Source organism: Triticum urartu, chromosome 3 (assembly GCF_003073215.2).
Source record: "Triticum urartu cultivar G1812 chromosome 3, Tu2.1, whole genome shotgun sequence".
NCBI lineage: Eukaryota > Viridiplantae > Streptophyta > Magnoliopsida > Poales > Poaceae > Triticum > Triticum urartu.
In genome coordinates, this window is record NC_053024.1 from 135102269 (window position 1) to 135111549 (window position 9281).

Sequence of the window (9281 nt, forward strand, 5' to 3'; positions counted from 1 at the left end):
AATCATCGGCATGACCCCTTTCAACATCGGTGTCTTCTTCTTCCATCTAGTCCTGCATGTGCCCATCTACCTCGTCAGCGTCCACCTCGCCATTGTAATCACCATCGGCATTTCCTCCTACCTGACTACTCTGCTCTGGTTCATAACCATAAGCATTTCCTCCTTCTACCTGACTGCTCTGTCCTTGTTCGTAACCATCATCTCCAGCATTTGACATAGATAACTGCCTCCCTACACTGCTAGGACCAGGATCGTAGCCACCCTCGCCTTCATGTGCAGTGACCTCCTTCATGACGGGAAGCACTAAAGCAACATGATTGCATCCCCTTCGTTCACAACCTTGTAACCACCGCACCCATTCGGAGTCTTGCTCTATCAGCCTCAAATAAAAGTAAATTATTGAACTTGACCGTGTCCACAATGCATGAACACCGACGGTGTGTGTTTCAGTATCAAGACCTAAACTTGCCGCAATCCATTCTTTCAACTGACAGACAGACCATGTTTGAGGTGCGCTCATTGGCACATCTATATGAGTAAATTCACTCAGATCTACTCCCATCTCAATTGTTTGGACAATACTAGGACCATAGCAAAATCTGAAGTTCACTACATCGGACATCTCGGCTCACCTATTTTTTTTTCAACAACGAAATACAAGTATTAAGCAACAACTTAATATACCCCCACTAACAAATATTAGACATGTCTATATATTAGCTAGCTATATATTACAGAATATTAACGGAGCAACTAATACTACCGGAGCAACTACAAATTTTTACACAACTAATTAGTTAACATCTAAATATATTTACGTATACTACCGGAGCAACTAACAATAATCACACACCTAATTTATTTCACATCGAAACATATTAACAAATACTACCGGAGCACCTACGAAAAATAAAATGTTGGTTGAAATATACCCTTGAAGCGTGCGTGCGAACGACGAATGGCGGCCTTCAATCACCGGAATCGGAGCGGGAAATTCCACCAAACTGCCGGAGCTTCACCTCCACCGCCTCCACCACACTGCCCCAACTTCTCCACCACCACCTCCACCTCCACCGCCGCAACAAGCTCCACCAATGAGCTGGAAAAAAACTCCACCTAAATGTTCACCACGACCGCCACGAGCTACCCCATCAGTATATCGAGGTCTCTTTTGGTTTCCCTAACTGAGTAGAATCCATTCACGGTGCCAAATCCGCAAATAACTGGCTTGTTCAGGTGTAGAAATTGGGGGCATTTTGGTGTACAGAGAGGAGAAGGAAAGAACAGAACAAGAACACTCGCGTGGGAGGAGGAAGAAGACGCAGGGAGCTGGCCGTGCTGCGCGAGGTGGGTCCACACCCTGTCGGCCCGTAGCTGGCCGATCGGCCCACGGTAAGCTGACAGGGGCTCACCCCGTGACCGCCGCGCCGACAGCTCCCTCTCTCCCCCCTCGCGACGTGGCCTGCCCAATCCGCGCGCGACACGTCGCAGGCTGGCCAGCTGTCGGCCTGCTACTGGCCGAGTACTCCCAGTCGACTTGATGTGGGCTGACTAGGCCCAGTCGGCCCGCAGCGGGCCGACGGTGTATTATTTTTGAAATTCTTTTTTTGAGCGTAATATTTGTGCAAATTGATAAAAAAAATATTATTTAAAAAAATTATCCATAAAATTTCATCTTAAAATCACATTCTTGGAAGTTGTGATAAAACAATTGATGCTCCAAAAGTGTTATTTTTAAAAGCATTTTGGACTATTGACTTTTTTGATAGGACTTTCATGAATGTCTTTTCAAGATAATTTTGTGAGCATGTAAAACTTTTGTCAATGTCTACACAAAAAAATTAAAAAAATTAAATGTTTTTTGATTTTTTTTCTGATTTTACTATTTATCATGAGCTCAAATGAGCTCGCGAGCACAAGATGACTTTTGCTATGACTCATGCTAATTTTGCTGAGCCACAAGAGAGAAACAAAACAGGGACTTACGCTAATTGCAGAAAGTATTATAATGGAGGCTAGGTCAACAAATTGGTACAACTTTTAACATTTTGCATATCACTATCGGTTTTGAGCCGTAACAAATAAAAGGGAATTGCTTCATTTCATCCGGATGTAGACACTCCCAAGGCCAGTCGTCTCGTGCATGCGGCACGCGTCCAGTGGGGCCCGCCCATGTGCCCACCGCTCCATCCTTTTCTCTCCTTATCCTTTCACGAGCTCTTCCATCCAGTCCCATTCCTGCTGGAGTGCTGGTCAACTCATCTTCTCCCCATCACTCTATTCTCTATCCCGTGGATATCTCGTCCGCCATGGAAGGCATCCACGAGGTCCTTCAAGCGATGTGCAAGAGCTGCGAGGGTGGTCCGGGTGTTGCGAGCTCCTTCAAGTGCTGCGAGAGGGGGGTTGGGGTGCTAGGTGGCGATGCGGCAACGACCAAGCACCACCGTTGTTTGGAAGGCCGCTCGAAGCACGCTGGTGCTACAGGCTAGCCACCCGTCGTCTTTGCCGATGTTACAGAACTAACTCGTCGTTCTCGCGTGAGTTGCTGCAAACCGCCTCAATGATGCAGGATTGCTTCCATGGCGCGAGTGGCCCGGGTTGCTTCCATCGCGCGGCGATGCTGCGACGGTGCCCCAGCTGCTCCAACGATGCTTCGGAGGCACCATCATGTTGCGAGCCAGTGCTTCGACGACCATCGATGTGCTGCGACGGCGCCGCCATGCTACGAGCCGGTGCTGCGACGACGGTCGACATGCTGCCAGAGGATGCTGTGACACCGTCGTGCAGCGAGCCGGTGCTCCGACGGCGTCGCCGTGCTGCGAGCCGGTGCTGTGACGAGTGCTGTGACGTCACCGACGTGCTTCAATCCAGTGTTTCGCCGTCGATGCGCTGCGAGATGATTTCAGAACGGGGAAGAAACGAGGCATGTTTTTGCGTTGACTGGTTGGACGGCTGGAATTGCTTATATGGTGATGAATCGGATGGCAGGGAAGACGGCTGTTCTTTTCCATTGTGCATCTGAATGGCGCCGTTAGAGCAATGCAGCGGCACCGTGCGTCCCTCCGCCACCGTTGATGACAATCCTCATCCTTATCCTCTACCAATATGTTTGCCAAGACTTTAAATCCATCCATGTCCCTAATGAGGTGATTTGCGCCATGAGGAAGATGCCATTGTCCTCGAAAACCATCTTCCCTCCGCTGCTTGTTGAAATTCCGACGGCACAGCCGATCATATGAATACCTATCCATGGCATTGGATCCGTGCAGGCATGCCATACATGTCACGCCCCCTTTATTTCATCGCTCCCTCTATGCAACCGGCACCCACCTGTCGTCAGCGATCTTCATCGTTCTCGTGCAGTGGCGGACCCAGAAATTGAAATTAGCCGGGACGAACATTGTTGAAAATATAAATCTACTTAATCAAAATTCATGTCATTCAACTACCAAAAACATAAGAAGGTCTTTGAAACAATTAATATGGATTCTTCACTTGATGTCACAATACATGTCCACAATCTCAAGCGAGGCCTACAAAATTATAAATGTATTGGCCCAAGTGTGATAACTACTCCCTCCGTTCCAAAATATAGTGCGTCCTTGGTTCTCGCGTTTCAACTTTGACCATAAATTTAACCAACAAGACCGACTGCGGCAGGACTAAAAATTATAGCAATGAATTCGTATTCAAAAGAAGGTTTTAATTATATAATGTTTGCCTCCGCCGCAGTTGGTCTTGTTGATTAAATTTATGGTTAAAGTTGAACCTTAAAAAGCGTGGGCGTGCTATATTTTGAAACGGAAGGATTATTGTATATTTTCTACCCCCCCCCCCTCCCCTCAAAAAAAATTATTGTATATTTTCATAAGATGGCAGTATACCTCTAATATGTAGTTGTACAAAGAACACGAGGTTGTCAAGCTAGATGGCCTCTACGTTTCCGCAAAGTATAAAAATGTGCCATAGTCTGGTTATCACTGATTTTGACAGTAGGAGACTAGCCCATTCAGTACTGCTGAGCTGGATCGATGTTCGGTATCCGGCAGCATGCGTTCGATCACTTGGGCCTTAAATGCAATTGTGCAAATGCTACAGGTTAGCCCCATTGCTGCAGCCCAGCCCAAACGCGTTTCTCTCCCTCACCCAGCCCTGCCTCACGTACTGCTTCGTGGAAACAAGAAACAAGCCGCCTCCATGGAAACTACTCGCCGCCGCCATGAAATCAGACGGCCACCGGACGATAGGTAGGCGGGGATCGTTGCTCCGCCGACGGGGACCCGGGGCGACCGCCCCACCTCGCCCCAATGGTAGACCCGCCACTGATCTCGTGGCCATCGACCAACCTGAAGCTAGCCACGTTGCCCTTTAGCTCCGCCTCTCCTTCACGAGCATTCCCACCGAAGGAATCAATGACAGATGCCCCATCAGTTGCTCCGCTTCTCCTTCTCTAGATGCGCTCGTGCAACCGTAGATGTCCCTTCCTGGTAGTTGGGCATCCCCGAGCCCCAGGGCCGGCCCTGAAGTTTAGGAGGCCCTAGGGCGAACTTGATAAATGGGCCCAGTGGTCGAAGTGTTTTCTTTTTAGATTCCATACATTGATATGAAAAGAAAATTGTAAAGCCATAATAAACAATGATAACAAAATTCAAGTGGATAATATTTGGTAACACTGTTGTACTTTTATGTTCTAGATCAAATATCAATAAGTTACAGAGCACAACAAAAACAAATGCCTTTAATAATCATGAGAAACGACTCCATGCATTTTTTATATTCAAAAATCATCAATGTTTTTTTTGGAAAAGGAGGTTAAGACTCCCGGCCTCTGCATCAATCGATGCATAAGGCCATCTTTATTTATTATCAAGATTAATGATAGTTAATTTATCTGCTCCTTTACTGTCTTTCTTCTCACAGCTAGACAAGTGTTTTTCAGGCAACATGTTTGCCAATAAAGAAGCGAGGGCGACACCTGAATGCTGGAGACTGGATTAAATTAGCAACAACAATGTCCAGCTATATATATAAAGTCCAACAAATGTTGCTTTTACAGGAATAAAAAATACTCCAAATTGAGATTGAGGACAAAAATAATTCACACAAAAAACACCTCGGTTGTTCTGCCGTTCCTTGCCCTATTGTGCTAGAAGCCGGAAGCCAGTGCGATGGAGTAACTCGGTGCTGATCTGCTCCATTCTCCAGCAAAAGCAAAGACAAAGTAATCACCATGGGGCCTTGCGGCCTTGATCATACATGTGTATATAGGTCTCTAGATTGGATCAGAGAAATTGGAGAGGTGATCAAGCAAACCGCCACGGCGCTGCGCAATCACATTTTTTTTAGGATCCGGCGCCGCGCAATCACGTGAGTTGCGTATTAGGCTTTTGGGCTTCTTCTAGACATATCATATACGGGCCTCGTTGGCCTTTTTGTTTCGCATCAATATTGGGCCTATGTTATATGGTTGTATGTTGGGTCGGGGCGTCTAGTTTGGCTGGGCCCGGGCCGTTGCCCCTACTGCCCTGGCCCAGGGCCAGCCCTGCCTAGCCCAAGTCACCATGAGTCACAACTCCGTTGCCCATTGTTGCCGACCATGGCCTCGGTCTGATGCCTCGCAACCGACCACGATGGCGCAAACGGTGTTCGGTTTTTCTGGTTTTGGGAACGTCTCTAGGATGTTCCTCCATCAGGTTTTTTGTGTCTTTTACTCTTTTTATCTACCGGTTACTTGTTTATTTGCTTCTTTTAGGTCAAGGTAGTGTTCGCCTTTTTGTTTTTTGTTTTTTATATTTTTCTTCTTTTTTACAAATTTATATTAAAAAATCATGATTTTGTATTTTTTATGAAAAATATTCAAATCCACAAAAAATCCAAATTCAGAGCATTTTTTAAATCTGTGAATTTTTTCCATTCACGAACAACATTACTCAAATTCCCGAACTTTTTCATGGAATTTATTCAAATCCGTGGACTTAATTCAAATCCGTGGTTTTTCAAATTCATGATATTACAAGCAGCAATGAAATAAAACAGCAAAAATAGTGATCAAGCAGAAAGACAGTCGAACGAGGCGAAACCCTATATACCGCTCAGTGTGGCAAACTGCAGGGAGCTATATCTCGCATTAAGTGAGATGGAAGCAACTCTCACTGCAAGAGTCTACAGTAACATGCCAGCACACTCCCGCACACTTAAAATAAAATAGTGAAGAAAAAAGAGCATGCGGGATTCGAACCTTGGTCTCTTGGACGGAGAACGTATCCTGTGAAACGGACGGACTCATGCACCAGGTGCACCACCAGGTTATGGGCCATTAGATTCGAAATCAAGGGGCAAGATGCATCTGTAAGGGGAGCTGTTGGTACATTTGCAAAACAGACCTTCAAATCTAGCTTAATATATCGGATGGACCTCCCAAGGCTAGTTCGTCTACCTCGCTTTTCCTCTGTTCTGTACTACTACTCCAGGTCGCTCTGTACTACCGAGCTTCTGTTTTAAACAAGCTGAGGAATTTGACAAGTTGTGCTCTTGTATCAGCTAATCTAACTGTTGTGTGATTGCCCATTGCTGACTTTAGCAAAAATTACAAAAAAAATCAAATTGATTCTTCACGCAGTTGGAAAGCTCAACAATATTAATAGTACTGTATCAGATAAGCAGAGAAGCAGATGTGGCCTCTTTCCTAAAAAAAGTATCAGAGAAGCAGATGTTGTTTTGCAACTGAACCAAAGATCTTTAGAAGCTTCCATGGAAGAACATCACGTCTTTTACATTGAGACATCACAAGCATACACATCAATCGTACAGCAACCGCCCTTCTAAAATACAAACAAGCCGCATACTAAATTTTGTTACCAAGTGTACTTTCTTGCTGATTACATGGTTCCAGAAAAATCGGAGTCTGAGACAACCAGACATGATCTGTACTAGTATGGGAGGTGACATTATCAGTTTCATGAGCTGCCAACTAGGAGACATATGAAGATGACTCCTACTCTGAAGATTATCCGGTCATGCCTTCAACTAATCGATTTGAAGATCAAAGGCAAACTATTGTTGGAGCATGAAAGATGGTCCTGAATCTGAATAATCACCGAATAGTCAGTTCTGGAGCAACCATAAAAAACATGATATAGAAATATTTACCTGCCAATGAGTGGTCGCGGAAGAGGCTTATGTGGCCTGACAATATGTATGTAAGTAATCTTGATATGTCATTCTTCACTGCAGCTATATAGTATAAACAGTCGTTATTGGGAAGCAAAGGATAGCGAGATGGAGGAAGGGACAATAACTCAAAACGAAAAACAGAAGAAAAAGAGGTACAACAAGTTTGCATTCAGATTTCTGAAAAAATATGATAATCTCATATCTTTTTGTCAAAAATAGCCCCAACATATTAGATGAAAACAATAAAGTGAAAGTGTACCTAAATATTATATGAAATAAGTTGCTGTGATATTACCTCAAATTAAAATCAGTACCAATATCTAGTCATATAGTTTCTAAAACAAATCCTCCAGTACAGTGGCATGCAAATAAAGTGAGCATGAAATTCTATCCACTGAAGGAATCAATTTCGCAACCTAAATAAGATGATAATAAGGTACAAGGGTGTGCTTCCAAACCAGGGACATGCCACATATGCAACCAAGAGCAGGAAATGGCGATGCATTGTTTTATGCATAATTCTTGGATGCAACAACTTTGGCTACCTGCCTTGTCAATGTCAAAAGCAGCTTCTGATTTGCATAAGAACATGAAGAATTGCAGCCCTGTTCGCGGTCCGCATCTTCAACAGATTTACCAGCTCCAGGCAATAAGACTCCATAATGACCTTCCAACATAGTAATGAGCCAAGCCAAACTTTGGAGTGACACCCCATCTTGCAAATCCATTGAAACTAACATAGGTTATGAATCTCATAGCAATCACATAAGCAATCATAGGCAGCTCTATCCTCTATGCGAAACTAACATTGGATTGTCTTTTACTAAAAATTTGCTACCAGATAAAACAGGGATCCCAAAGTATCGCATTTATAGAATAAAAAGGTCAGTTCACTACTATATCATGTTTTTTCAAACAAATTATAGGGAACAATATATGAGGTTTGCAATGGATTGTAAGGAACACCGACATTCTGCAAGTCATGGTTTAGTATACATTGTATATAGGAGACTGAAAAAAACCAGTTTTGTCCAAAAGATGAACTACTGTAGATAATAAAATCAGGAAGATGAACTTGTTAATGCTTTCACGAAGTTCAGTTGAACATTGTAAAGTACAAGTTCTGTTTAATATTGTTTACGAATAAAGGATCCAAACAGGGAGTGCATCCCTTGTAATTTGCATGAAGATCGTAGAAATATACTCGTAGCTCATACCTAAATATTGTGCTGACAGCGCACTATTCCAAATCTTAATCAATAAAAAGATGCCTTTTGAGAAGAAGCATACAGACCTAGATCTAGATCCTTGAGCTGCTGTAGTTGGATAGTGCCACCGGCGGCGTTAGTGGTAGATTGAGTATGCCCTCACAACAAGGCGCTGCTGCGAAAGACGAAATCAAGGCACTGCTTTCAACAAATCAGATCACCCATCTGGATTTCAGTGAGACGACGCTCCATTGGTACATGATTGAGAGAGATCAAGCGAAATTTACTAACCTATTTTGCCTGTTGGAGTGGTACAGAAGAGGGAGAGAGAGAGAGAGAATACTGATTTTGGTGAAGATCTGAGATCAGTTCTTGAGCTCGCTGGACCTTAACAATAGCACCAGGCGGCTGCACTGGTACAGAATCTGGCAAGGGGAAGAACACGATCTGGATATGGTGAGGTCAAATCGCTGCATTTAACTGCACTGCAAGGACTGTTCTGCAAATGTGCCAGCAGTCCCATCATCTCACTGAATCCTGTCCCTCTATTTTGAATCCAACGGCCCATGTATCGCTGGAGCATCTGGTGCACCAGTTTGCTCGTTTCACCAGATACGTTCTCGGACGACTGGAATGGTGCTAGCCACAAGGCTAGTATCGGGATCCAGATCAAGAAATACGGCACGTTCTACTTGACGCAAAATGAATCAAGTTTCCACTGGGTTTTTCTGGTACCCCCCCCCCCTTCCCCCCCTTTTTTTACTTTTTATCTTTCTTTTCTTTCTGTTTGCTTCATTTTCGTTTAGTCTTCTACACGTTCCTTTTCCGCTTCTTTTTGTTTTTTGTTTGTCTTTCGTATTTCCTCTCCAGTTTTTTTCTTTGGGTTTTTCTTTTGCTTAT

At 44.1% G+C, this 9281-nt stretch overlaps 1 long non-coding RNA gene across 8 annotated transcripts; it reads right to left on the reverse strand.

Annotated features, from left to right (window-relative positions):
• Window positions 1-6712: 6712 nt before the first annotated feature.
• On the reverse strand, window positions 6713-8860 carry LOC125543300. 8 transcript variants are annotated; one of them, XR_007298376.1, is made up of 4 exons: window positions 8725-8860; window positions 7719-8556; window positions 7150-7233; window positions 6713-7085 (listed from the first exon to the last, which is right to left on the reverse strand). It is a non-coding gene; the product is annotated as an uncharacterized LOC125543300 (long non-coding RNA). The 8 variants fall into 8 exon arrangements; XR_007298372.1 differs by having other exon boundaries at window positions 7719-8606; window positions 8673-8856; XR_007298371.1 differs by having other exon boundaries at window positions 7719-8579; window positions 8673-8854.
• Between the last annotated feature and the right edge of the window lie 421 nt (window positions 8861-9281).